The sequence below is a fragment of the Nicotiana tomentosiformis genome, chromosome 12 (genome assembly GCF_000390325.3).
Source record: "Nicotiana tomentosiformis chromosome 12, ASM39032v3, whole genome shotgun sequence".
NCBI classification, from domain to species: domain Eukaryota; kingdom Viridiplantae; phylum Streptophyta; class Magnoliopsida; order Solanales; family Solanaceae; genus Nicotiana; species Nicotiana tomentosiformis.
Genome location: NC_090823.1, coordinates 26,593,496 through 26,607,114, shown reverse-complemented (window position 1 = coordinate 26,607,114; position 13,619 = coordinate 26,593,496).

Genomic DNA, 13,619 nt, shown 5'->3' with positions numbered 1-13,619 from the left:
TATTTTTCTAAAATAAATACGATTAAAAAGAAAAACATTTACTAATACAAAACATTTGGCATTCGTTGTAGAAAAAAATGAAAATTATTTTCTATTTTTTCAACAAAAAAAAAAAAGAACTGAAACCAATCATAAATAATGATTTTTTTTCAATTTTTGCAAAAAATGAAAACACTTCTAGAGTATGATTTTGTTTTTGTTTGAAAAATTAAAAGAATTTCTCTAATGGCTTTATATTTTCTATACAACTCTGATTGCATAGATATTCTAGTCAAATAATACCAATATATAAAGTAAACAATAAATTCGACGAAATATTTATATAAAAAAAAATCTCACTTTATATCAATTGAGTCCAAACTAGTTACCCTTTAATATCCAAGCCTAAACTATTTACTTTTCCTACCTATGCGGCCAAAACTATTTACCCGGCCCACTCATTAGCTATTTGCCTTCGCATTTGAAGTACATAATGTTAAACATCCACCTTCATTTTTGCAAGGTTACTTAGTAGCTATTACAACATGATAACTAAACAATTTGGTCTTTCTTTATTTTAGTGGCAAATACGATTACTTAATATATTAAATTTACCAGATCTGATGTGTATGAAGACTCACCATTGTTGAGCTTGAAACTTCTGAATTTGAAATTTTATTTTAAAGATTTATTGTTTGATTCAATGCGGGTGCTATAAAATATTGTTTATAGTGCATTCGAATAAGCTTCCGGGATCTGAATTTTTATATGTATTTGAATATCCACCATTGTTGGGCTTGAAGCTCTTGAATTTAAAACTTTTACTTTGAAGATTTCTTGTGTAACGACCCGACCTGTCGTTTTGAGCATTTACGCTTCGCTCGGTTGTTTGAGGGCATGAGTAGCTACGTATGATGCATTATGACTTATGTGAATTATCGGTTTCGATTTTCAGGTTATTCGGAATCGAATTGGAAGAGTGGATTTCATTGTTGAAGCTTTAAATTGGGAGAGTTGATCAAGTTTGACTTTTTGTGAATTTGAACCCTGGAACAGAGTTTTGATAGTTCTGTTAGCTCCGTTGGGTAATTTTGGACTTAGAAGCGCATCCGAATTTTGATTCGGAGGTCCGTGGTTGTTTTTGGCTTGAAATGGCGAAAGTTGGATTTTTTGGGAAGTTTGACCGGGGGGGTTGACTTTTGATATCGGGGTCGGAATCCGATTCTGGAAATTGGAATAGCTTCGTTATGTTATTTTGGACTTGTGCGCAAAATTTAAAGTCATTCCGGATTGATTTGCTATGTTTCGGCACGAGTTATTGAATTTGGAAGTTCAAAGTTCATAGATTTCGATTGGAGGTGCGATTCATCGTTTCGATATTGTTATGCGTGATTTGAGGCGTCGAATAGGTCCGTGTTATGTTATTGGACTTGTTAGTATATTCGGATGGGGTCCCGAGTGGCTCGTATGAGTTTCGGACGAGGTTCGGATCAATTTCGTTTCATATTGCATTGTTGAAGGCTGCTGGATGCGAGATAGTGAGATTGAGTACTCTGAGAGTGTGAGTACACGATTCATCTCTGAGATACATGGCATTGGCATGCACACATGGCATACATGCTAGAGATGCATTTTCTTCTCATGATGTATGGTATCACGTCATTCATGACTTTTTACACACATAGATATGTGGGCATAGAGAGTAATTTCACACTTGTTATCTGGAAAGAAAATAAAATATCTTATTTATTGTGGAAAAGATATTTGAAAAAATTACAGTTTTCAAACTTACTCATATTTTTGGCATTTTCGGTAAAAGATTTGGATTTTCACTAAGATACTTAAAAAGCATGACTATTTTTTGGAACTGTGAACGAGCTGAGCATTTTACTTCTGAGATACATCTTTTATTACCTGTATTATGTTGTTATTAACTGTTGTGGAATATTGGTATTGTACCCGACCTTGTGTTAGCTCGTTACTACTTTCAATCTAAGGTTAGGTTTGTTACTTATTGAGTACATGGGGTCAGTTGTACTCATACTACACTTCTGCACTTTGCATGCAGATGTTGGTTGCTGATGTTGCTGTATTCGATGGGAGTTGGATTGAAGATATACCTGCGTCCCGATTGTAGCTGCCCCGTATTCGTGGTAGCTTTAGATCTATAAAACTCTGTTTATATACTTTTCAAACAGACGATGTATTTATTTCATTTCAGCTTTGTAAATTTTATTCTTAGAAGCTCATGATTTGTACTACCAGTCCTTGGAGAATATATAAGATTCAAATAATTCTCTTAATTGCTTTATTAATTATTATTGAAATTGGTTAGTGGTTAACTGGCTTATCTAGCGGGTTGGGTTAGGTACCATCACGACTAGTTGGATTTTGGATCGTGACAAGGTAGTATCAAAGCTCTAGGTTTATAGGTTCTACAAGTCATGAGCAAGTGTCTAGTAGAGTCTTGCGGATCGGTATGATGACGTCCATACCTATCTTTGAGAGGCTACAATACATTTAGGATATACTTCCCATCTTTCTTTCCTTATCGTGCGGCATTGATTTAGCTTGAAGTGTAACTCTTTGAATTCCTTCCACGCATTCGTATGCATATATGAGCGCTCGGTATCAGTTGTGCATCGCCGGCTTGTGATTCTATGAACGAGGTTCGAGATGTGTATTCTGTGTTTTGGTGATGGGCTAGTCTGGAGGACTTAAGGCCAGGTTTTGATGGTAGCTTGAACACGGAGATTTTGATTGTGTGAGCACGTGCTTTTGGGACTTATAGGTCTGTTGGTGTCCCTATTAGTGAAATTTATGATTGGATGACTATGTTGTGAGTATGATGAGACTGCGAGATGTGTTCAGATTATTCAAATGTGACGAGAAGAGTTTGCTTGAGATGTAGCAAGGACTATAGGGTGTTTGATTTCTGTCTTGATTTGGCGTATGGTCTTGAATTATGGGTGTGCTGAGGGATCTCTAATGTTGTTTAGTTGCGGAGTGAAGTAGATTCTCATATCTTGTTGATGAGTTCAGAATCAAGAAGATTAAGTGATTGCGTAGTAGTCGTGACTGTGGAAAGGTATAGAGAGATGTCAGTTTGAGGGAGAGCATGTGGGTTATCTCCTGCGAGGTGTCCTGAGGTTGTGTGGTCCTTATGATGTTTTGTAGAGAGTTCTCTTTTACCAATGAATGATATGTGTTGCGATTTGAGTTTGGATTGCTTGTGGAAGTTGTCTTGACTATTACAAGGGTGAATGCGAGATTAGCAGACAATTTGAAGTATTAGATGGTTTCCGTTCAAGAGCTCGGGAAGGATTTAGTTGAATCTCACTGTGGTATTATGGTAGTAATGAGGGTATGGTTATTGTGAGTAGTCAAATATTTTATTCCATGGATTTGAGCCAAGTGGGGGAGTCTGATATCGACAAGTTGATTGCACGATTGTGTGTTGTATTGGTTTCGGTTCGAGGTATACTGGTGAATCAGCTATGACTGCAGGGGTTGGGATTGAGGATGACTCGGGTAAAGAAATTTCTGGATACAGGTTGTATTACACTCTATGGGTATATGAGAAATCATAAAATAATTGAGTGGTTATTCGCGAAGGATGTAGTGTACATGGAGTAGGAATTTGCTCGGTTGCTTAGGAGTGTGGGTTACTCTTTACTCCCTTGGGTATTGGTGTACTAATGGGTCATAGGTCGTTCGGTCCGTTTGGTCGGTTTAATTGAGATTTGAGTAGAGTAAATGACTCTCGAGAATTATTCTAATGGATTCAAGATATATATGTAGCGATTTGAAATTTTCAAGATTTGTATATGGCTAGAAACTGGGAGTTGCATTGGATGGAGTTGATACTTGTGGCATTTTATATCATTGTGGGTTGTGCATTTTAGTATCAAGAAGGTGAAGGAAACAGTTTTAGGTTCACATAAGGTCTCTTTAGAATGAACGTCTCAGTTGTGGTGCCTTGGGGTGCTTAAGAGGGAAGTCAACGGCTTATGGGCCTTAGGGCGTTGTGGTTTTATACTAGGGTCTCTTGTGTGGTGAATTTTGGTTAGGGATTGGGGTGTTCTAGCAAGGAGAAGTATCAATTTAAATGCAGTTTGGAAAGGACTTGGTGGAATAGGACATCTTGATAGTAGGTTGGGTTAGCACAGTAATGGGTATGATCAGTTCTTTGGGTACTTATGACGTGACTAGTCTCTACAGGTATTTCGTGGCAATGCTCTTGGGTTTTGGCAACCTGCATGGCTGGGTTGAGTTAGAGAGATTCGGTTCAGATAGCTTGGTTATGTACAAATGGGTTTCGAAGAGTTCTCAATGGTTTTTACCAAAGTTCGAGGGGTATATTTCCTGCTGGCGTGAGGAGCATGTGGTGTATAGTGAATTTCTCCTGGATGAAATCAAATAAAAGGTCATTGGCTAATTGAGCATGTAGTTGCTTGTGACTCGGAGTGGACTATGAAGTCCTCGTATTTTTCATATGATGGCATGGTATATACGGTGTGTTGTGTGGGATTGAGATTTACATGAGCGAGATCACAGTTCTGTTTGGAAGGGAAGGTCATAAAATTCATAGACAACATGGACGGTTTCAGATGACTAGGTAAATGATATTACTATTTGGTATGGCTTGATGAGAGTATACATTTCAGGAGGGCAATGTGTTTTGATGTATGGATACTTCACTGATACTATGGCACTCTTCTAGTTGATCGACTACAGATATTCAAATTTTGCTATGTGGCACGAAAGAATTTTAGAAGTATTCCTCATGGGATGATCGTGTATGAGAGATGTGTTAGACATTTTGGCGGTGGAGTTGGGATCAGATGTGGTGATTCGTGTGTTCTATGGATTTGGAGACTAGGAGTTCTCAGAAGCAGATTGTTTCATGGTTGTGAACTGTAAAGTCGTGGCCGAAGCTAGCCGAATGATAGTATGTGTTATGATTCAGTCAATTGTAGGCTTTCAGAGGTTTATTTATCTATTTATGGGTGTCCGGAGTTGATTTGGGGGTCCATTGGTAGTCCCAATTAGGATGTGTATTCTACACTAAGTTGGATTGGTTGGCTCCATAATGCTATTGTTGAGGGATGTGTCATTCGGTTGTTGCTGAGCTTATTCGTGTTCTGAAATTTTATGTGAGTTACTCTTCTATGCTACGAGGAGTTGTGATTCGTTGGTTTTAGGCACACATGGTGCGGTTCTATTGTGGTCTTATAGCAAAATTTGAGCGAGATGAGTAGTTGGGTATTGCATGATTGAGGATGTATTGGTTATGTTCTTTCGGGTTTGTGTGGCATTGTGTCATCTGCTTCTCCGTGGTTATGGTAATGCACTTTGGGTACTCAATGCCGAATTTTGTGTGGCTATTGATTTTGAGCATGGTGGCTCGAGGTGTCTTAATATGGGCCAGTGTTTGGATGGGGTCGCACATTGCGGCAGAGTTGTGTTGAGACATGATCCTTCGTGTTAGATTCGTGTGTTTTGGTTCTATGGTGTGTGATAGGTTCTTAGCATTGCGTTGTGGTGGTGCTCGTTGAGCTTGCGGGACAGTTCTCTCGTCTGAGTCATTTGTTTTCCATGATTGAGTATATTCGGAATGTTGCTTATTGGTGCACGGATTGTACGGGTTATGGCTTTAGATTGTATTGATGTGTCATTTTACTAGAGTGGTCGTGCTGGATGAGATGAGGTCATTGGACCTAGAATGGATACTATCGGAATAGATTACAGCATGGTTGGAAGGATAATATCGAAAGTCGGCGTAGAAATTTGCTATAGTTCTTGTCGAAGGAGAGGGAGTTCCATGACTGGTTGATCGGATGAATGGTTACGAGTTTCTGCATGTTTCTTTCATCATCAACAGTGTACGAAGGTTTTAGAATGAAGTCTTGTTTGATATGAGGTTTATTACCTGCATTGGGTTGTTTTGAGCAGCTACTGTGATTAGAAATCATTGCTACGAGTATCTGTGTTATGTGGTATATCATGCGATTGTATCTTGGGTTATGATTGCAGCTTGGTATAGTTTGTTCAGACTTATACAGTGTGTAGGTTGCGAGATTCAGATCTTATAAGAATTTCTGGATGTTGGAAAAAAAAAATGGATTCCAAGGCTTATGAACTAGGTTGAATTGAGAAATTTCAGTTATGTGCTGTTATCATACCTATATGGTATAGGGTGACGTGGGGTCACCCCCGGGTACGTGCGTGGTAAGATAGAATATGATTTGCTGGCTTGAAAATAACTCTTTGCACGTTCGAGGACGAACATATATTTAAGTGGGGGAGGATGTAATGACCCGACCTGTCATTTTGAGCATCTACACTTCGCTCGGTTGTTTGAGGGCATGAGTAGCTTCGTATGATGCAATATGACTTATGTGAATCGCCGGTTTTGATTTTTAGGTTATTCGGAATAGAATTAGAAGAGTGAATTTCATTGTTGAAGCTTTAAATTGGGAGAGTTGATCAAGTTTAACTTTTTGTGAATTTGAACTAGGAACGAAGTTTTGATGGTTCTGTTAGCTCCGTTGGGTGATTTTGGACTTAGGAGCGCGTCCGGATTTTGATTCGGAGGTCCGTGGTTTATTTTGGCTTGAAACGGTGAAGGTTGAATTTTTTTGGAAAGTTTGACCGGGGGTGACTTTTGATATCGGGGTCGGAATCTGATTCTGGAAATTGGACTAGCTTTGTTATGTTATTTGGGACTTGTGCGCAAAATTTGAAGTCATTCTGGATTGATTTGTTATGTTTCGACACGAGTTATTAAATTTGGAAGTTCAAAGTTCATAATTTGAGGTGCGATTCATCGTTTCGATGTTGTTATGCGTGATTTGAGTCTTCGAGTAGGTCCGTGTTATGTTATTGAACTTGCTAGTATATTCAGACGGGGTCCCGAGTGGATCAGATGAGTTTCAGACGAGAATCGAATAAATTTTGTTGCATATTGCATTGTTAAAGGTTGCTGGTTCTGGTGTTTTAGCACCTGCGGAAATGGGCTCGCATGTGCGATAGTCGCAGGTGCGACAAATGCATCGCAAATACGAGATGAGATCTGGATGAGGAGGCCCGCAGAAGCGGCCAATGCGCGCAGAAGCACGACTGCAGGTGCGATGCTAGGCATCGCAAAAGCGATCATTGCTGGCCAAGCTGTTCTCGCAAAAGCGAGATTTTCCCCGCAGAAGCGAAGGTCGCAGATGGGACCTCTTTTTCGTAGGTGCGGATTGACTAGGCAGAACCCTTTAAGTTCGAGGGTTCGCGGTTTGTCACCCATTTTTAGATTTTGGAGCACAGTTTAGGCGACTTTTGGAGCAATTTTCATCGCAAGGATTGGGGTAAGTGTTCTACACTTGGTTTTGATCTTATTCCATGAATCTACCTTCGTTTTTGGTAATTAGATTGTGAATCTTAAAGAGGAAATTGAGGGTTTTGGCCTAAAGTTTCATAATATGAATTTTTGAGTTTTAAACATCGAATTGGAGTCGAATTTGAGTAAAACTAGTATGGTTGGACCCATAATTGAATGAGTTGTTGGATCTTGTAAATTTTGTCGGGTTCTGAGGTACGGGTCCGGGTTGGGATTTTGGCCGATTTTGGGCTTTTGATTCAAGATTTGATCTTTTTCGGGATTGGTTCCTTTAGCATTATTTGATGTATTTGATTTTATTCTGGTTAGTTTCGAGCCGTTTGAAGGTCGGAATGCACGGGATGGCATTTTGGAGCATCGCTTGTCTTGTTCGATGTTGGAATTGGCTTGTTTGAGGTAAGTAACTCTTCTAATCTTGGAGCTGAGTGTATGAAACCTCAAAATACGTGTTATGTGATTATTGTTGAGGTGACGCACATGCTAGGTGATGGGCGTGTGGGCGTGCACCATGTGAATCGAGACTCTGTTGTTCCCATGGCACTGTATAGTGGTCCTACTTTGTGGATATCCATGTTTTCACCATGTGATAAAGTAGTTAAGTTGTCAATCATGCTAGATATCATGTTTAGGCATTATGCCGATACTGTTTGGACCCACAGTGGTTGTTTCTTACTGTCATCTCACTGATTTCATTGATATTTCATACTCAGTTATATCCATGCATTCATACCATATCTCAATCTCAGTTATTATTTACTGATACATCATATCATTGTTGCCGGGATAGTTTCAGGACATTGTGAGCCTATGAGTGAGACTGAAAAGATTGATGACTAAGTGAGGCCGAGGGCCTGAGTGAGAGTGACATTTTGGAATCGGGCTGCACGCCGCAGCATATTATAATGCTTATATTTTATATGGATCGGGTTGCACGCCGCAACAAAACTTATGGCTATTTATATATTATGGGATCGGACTGCACACCGCAACGATATAGCGCTTGGGCTGAAGGAGCTCCTCCGGAGTCTGCACATACCCAGTGAGCGCAGTCGATGATATATATATGTGGATCGGGTTGTACGGCGCAACGGGTATTGTACAACGCTGAGTGATTGAGCATTGAGCATAGTGAGAGAGGATGCAAGACAGTGAGATTGAGTACTCTGAGAGTGTGAGTACATGATTCATCTCTGAGATATATGGCATTGGCATGCACACACTGCATACAGGCATATGGATGCATTTTTTTCTCATGTTATACGGTATCACGTCATTCATGACTTTTTACACACATTGATATGTGGGCATAGAGAGGTATTTCACATTTGTTATCTGGAAAGAAAATAAAATATCTTATTTATTGTGGAAAGGATATTTGGAAAAATTACAGTTTTCAAACTTACTCGTATTTTTGGCATTTTCGGTAAAAGATTTGGGTTTTTACTAAGATACTTGAAAAGCATGACTATTTTCTAGAACTGTGAACGAACTGAGCATTTTACTTCTGAGATACATCTCTTATTACCTGTATTATATTGTTATGAACTGTTGTGGAATATTGATATTGTACCCGACCTTATGTTAGCTCGTCACTACTTTCAACCTAAGGTTAGGTTTGTTACTTATTAAGTACATGGGGTTGGTTGTACTCATACTATACTTCTGCACCTTGCGTGCAGATGTTGGTTGTTGTTGTTGCTGTGTTCGATGGGAGATGGATTGAAGATATACCTGCATCCCGGTTGTAGCTGCCCCTTGTTCGTGGTAGCTTTAGATCTATAAAACTCTGTTTATGTACTTTTCAAACAGACGATGTATTTATTTCATTTTAGCTTTGTAAATTCTATTCTGAAGCTCATGATTTGTACTACCAGTCCTTGGGGAATGTATAAGATTCAAATAATTTCTTTACTTAATTGCTTTATTAATTGTTATTGGAATTGGTAGTGGTTAACTGGCTTACCTAGAGGGTTGGGTTAGGTGCCATCACGACTAGTTAGATTTTGGGTCGTGACAAGGTGGTATCAAAGCTCTAGGTTCATAGGTTCTACAAGTCATGAGCAAGTGTCTAGTAGAGTCTTGCGGATTGGTATGATGACGTCCATACCTATCTTTGAGAGGCTACAATACATTTAGGATATACTTCCCATCTTTCTTTCCTTATCGTGCTATATTGATTTAGCTTGAAGCGTAACTCTTTGAATTCCTTCCACGTATTCGTATGCGCATATGAATGCTCGGTATCAGCAATGTATCGCCGGCTTGTGATTCTATGAACGAGGTTTGAGATGTGTATTCTGTGTTTTGGTGATGGGCTAGTCTGAGGACTTAAGGCCAGGTTTTGACGGTAGCTTGAGCACAGAGATTTTGATTGTGTGAGCACGTGCTTTTGGGACTTATAGGTCCGTTGGTGTCCCTATTAGTGGAATTTATGATTGGATGACTATGTTGTAAGTATGATGAGACTGCGAGATATGTTCAGATTGTTCGAATGTGACGAGAAGAGTTTACTTGAGATGTAGAAAGGACTATGGGGTGTTTGATTTCTTTCTTGATTTGGCGTATGGTCTCGAATTATGGGTGTGCTGAGGGATCTCTCATGTTGTTTAGTTGTGGAGTGAAGTAGATTCTCATGTCTTGTTGATGAGTTCAGAATCAAGAAGATTAAGTGATTGCATAGTAGTCGTGACTATGGAAGGGTATAGAGAGATATCAGTTTGAGGGAGAGTAGGTGGGTTATCTCCTGCGAGGTGTCCTGAGGTTGTGTGGTCCTTATGATATTTTGTAGAGAGTTCTCCTTTACCAGTGAATGATATATATTGCGATTTGAGTTTGGATCGCTTGTGAAAGTTGTCTTGACTATTACAAGGGTGAATGCGAGATTTGCAGATTATTTGAAGTATTAGATAGTTTGCGTTCAGGAGCTCGGGAAGGATTTAGTTGAATCTCACTGTGGTATTATGGTAGTAATTGGGGTATGGTTATTGTGAGTAGTCAGATGTTTTATTCCATGAATTTGAGCCAAGTGGGGGAGTCTGCTATCGACAAGTTGATTGCACGATTGTGTGTTGTATTGGTTTCGGTTCGAGGTATACTGGTGAATCAGCTATGACTGTAGGGGTTGAGATTGAGGATGACTCGGGTAAAGGAATTTCTGGATACAGGTTGTATTACACTCTATGGGTATATGAGAAATCATAAAATAATTGAGTGGTTATTCGCGAAGGATGTAGTGTACATGGAGTAGGAATTTGCTCGGTTGCTTAGGAGTGTGGGTTACTCTTTACTCTCTTGGGTATTGGTGTGCTAATGGGTCATAGGTCGTTCGGTCCGTTTGGTCAGTTTAATTAAGATTTGAGTAGAGTAGATGACTCTCGAGAATTGTTCTAATGGATTCAAGATATATATGTAGCGATTTAAAATTTTCAAGATTTGTATATGGCTAGAAACTGGGAGTTACATTGGATGGAGTTGATACTTGTGGCATTTTATATCATTGTGGATTGTGCATTTCAGTATCAAAAAGGTGAAGGAAACAGTTTTAGGTTCACATAAGGTCTCTTTAAAGTGGGCATCTCGGTTGTGGTGCCTTGGGGGTGCTTAAGAGGGAAGTCAACGGCTTATGGGCCTTAGGGCGTTGTGGTTTTATACTAGGGTCTCTTGTGTGGTGAATTTTAGTTAGGGATCGGGGTGTTCTAGCAAGGAGAAGTATCAATTTGAATGCAGTTTGGAAAGGACTTGGTGGAATAGGACATCTTGATAGTAGGTTGGGTTAGCACAGTAATGGGTATGATCGGTTCTTTGGGTACTTATGACATGGCTAGTCTCTACAGGTATTTCATGTCAATGCTCTTGGGTTTTGGCAACCTGCGTGGCTGGGTTGAGTTAGAGAGATTCGGTTCAGATAGCTTGGTTATGTACAAATGGGTTTCGAAGAATTCTCAATGGTTTTTACCAAGGTTCGAGGGGTATATTTCCTGCTGGCGTGAGGAGCATGTGGTGTATAGTGAATTTCTCCTGGATGAAATCAAATAAAAGGTCATTGGCTAATTGAGCATGTAGTTGCTTGTAACTCGGAGTGGACTATGAAGTCCTCGTATTTTTCATATGATGGCATGGTATGTACGGTGTGTTGTGTGGGATTGAGATTTACATGAGCGAGATCACAGTTCTGTTTGGAAGGGAAGGTCATAAAATTCATAGGCAACATGGACGGTTTCAGATGACTAGGTAAATGATATTACTATTTGGTATGGCTTGATGAGAGTATACATTTCAGGAGGGCAATGTGTTTTGATGTATGGATACTTCACTGGTACTATGGCACTCTTCTAGTTGATCGACTACAGATATTCAAATTTTGCTATGTGGCACGAAAGAATTTTAGAAGTATTCCTCATGGGATGATCGTGTATGAGAGATGTGTTAGACATTTTGGCGGTGGAGTTGGGATCAGATGTGGTGATTCGTGTGTTCTATGGATTTGGAGACTAGGAGTTCTCAGAAGCAGATTGTTTCATGGTTGTGGACTGTGAAGTCGTGGCCGAAGCTAGCCGAATGATAGTATGTGTTATGATTCAGTCAATTGTAGGCTTTCAGAGGTTTATTTATCTAATTATGGGTGTCCGAAGTTGATTTGGGGGTCCATTGGTAGTCCCAATTAGGATATGTATTCTACACTAAGTTGGATTGCTTGGCTCCATAATGCTATTGTTGAGGGATGTGTCATTCGGTTGTTGCTGAGCTTATTCGTGTTCTGAAATTTTATGTGAGTTACTCTTCTATGCTACGAGGAGTTGTGATTCGTTGGTTTTAGGCACACATGGTGCGGTTCTATTGTGGTCTTATAGCAAAATTTGAGCGAGATGAGTAGTTGGGTATTGCATGATTGAGGATGTATTGGTTATGTTCTTTCGGGTTTGTGTGGCATTGTGTCATCTGCTTCTCCGTGGTTATGGTAATGCACTTTGGGTACTCGATGCCGAATTTCGTGTGGCTATTGATTTTGAGCATGGTGGCTCGAGGTGTCTTAATATGGGCCAGTGTTTGGATGGGGTCGCACATTGCGGCAGAGTTGTGTTGAGACATGATCCTTCGTGTTAGATTCGTGTGTTTTGGTTCTATGGTGTGTGATAGGTTCTTAGCATTGCGTTGTGGTGGTGCTCGTTGAGCTTGCGGGACAGTTCTCTCGTCTGAGTCATTTGTTTTCCATGATTGAGTATATTCGGAATGTTGCTTATTGGTGCACGGATTGTACGGGTTATGGCTTTAGATTGTATTGATGTGTCATGTTACTAGAGTGGTCGTGCTAGATGAGATGAGGTCATTGGACCTAGAATGGATACTATCGGAATAGATTACAGCATGGTTAGAAGGATAATATCGAAAGTCGGCTTAGAAATTTGCTATAGTTCTTGTCGAAGGAGAGGGAGTTACATGACTAGTTAATCTGATGAATGGTTACGAGTTTCTGCATGTTTCTTTCATCATCAACAGTGTACGAAGGTTTTAGAATGAAGTCTTGTTTGATATAAGGTTTATTACCGCCATTGGGTTGTTTTGAGCAGCTACTGTGATTAGAAATCATTGCTACGAGTATCTGTGTTATGTGGTATATCATGCGATTGTATCTTGGGTAATGATTGCAGCTTGGTATAGTTTGTTCAGACTTATACAGTGTGTAGGTTGTGAGATTCAGATCTTATAAGAAATTCCGGATGTTGGAAAAAAAAATGGATTCCAAGGCTTATGAACTAGGTTGAATTGAGAAATTTCAGTTATGTGCTGTTATCAGACCTATATGGTATAGGGTGACGTGGGGTCACCCCCGGGTACGTGCGTGGTAAGATAGAATATGATTTGCTAGCTTGAAAATAACTCTTTGCACGTTCGAGGACGAACATATGTTTAAGTGGGGGAGGAGGTAATGACCCGACCTGTCATTTTGAGCATCTACACTTCGCTCGGTTGTTTGAGGGCATGAGTAGCTTCGTATGATGCAATATGACTTATGTGAATCGCCGGTTTTGATTTTCAGGTTATTCGGAATAGAATTAGAAGAGTGAATTTCATTGTTGAAGCTTTAAATTGGGAGAGTTGATCAAGTTTAACTTTTTGTGAATTTGAACTAGGAACGAAGTTTTGATGGTTCTGTTAGCTCCGTTGGGTGATTTTGGACTTAGGAGCGCGTCCGGATTTTGATTCGGAGGTCCGTGGTTTATTTTGGCTTGAAATGGTGAAGGTTGAATTTTTT